The following is a 322-nucleotide window of genomic DNA, read 5'->3' as shown; positions in this document are numbered from 1 at the left end:
AGGAATTTGTCATTCATTCAACATGCAAGCGATAACCCACATACTCTTTGTGAAAAACACCATGGGATATTTAACATCCACAAACTAATACTGAGATGCTCTGGAGATCCTAGGAAAGAGATTGCAAACAGAGATGAGAGAGAGAGAGAGAGAGAGAGAGAGAGAGAGAGAGAGAGAGAGAGAGAGAGAGAGAGAGAGAGAGAGAGAGAGAGAGAGAGAGAGAGAGAGAGAGAGAGAGAGAGAGAGAGAGAGAGAGAGAGAGAGAGAGAGAGAGAGAGAGAGAGAGAGAGAGAGAGAGAGAGAGAGAGAGAGAGAGAGAGAG

The sequence above is a fragment of the Eptatretus burgeri genome, chromosome 7 (genome assembly GCF_056783735.1).
Source record: "Eptatretus burgeri isolate ZD-2024b chromosome 7, Ebu_testis_v1, whole genome shotgun sequence".
Lineage (NCBI taxonomy): Eukaryota > Metazoa > Chordata > Myxini > Myxiniformes > Myxinidae > Eptatretus > Eptatretus burgeri.
This window is presented reverse-complemented; position numbering follows the sequence as displayed.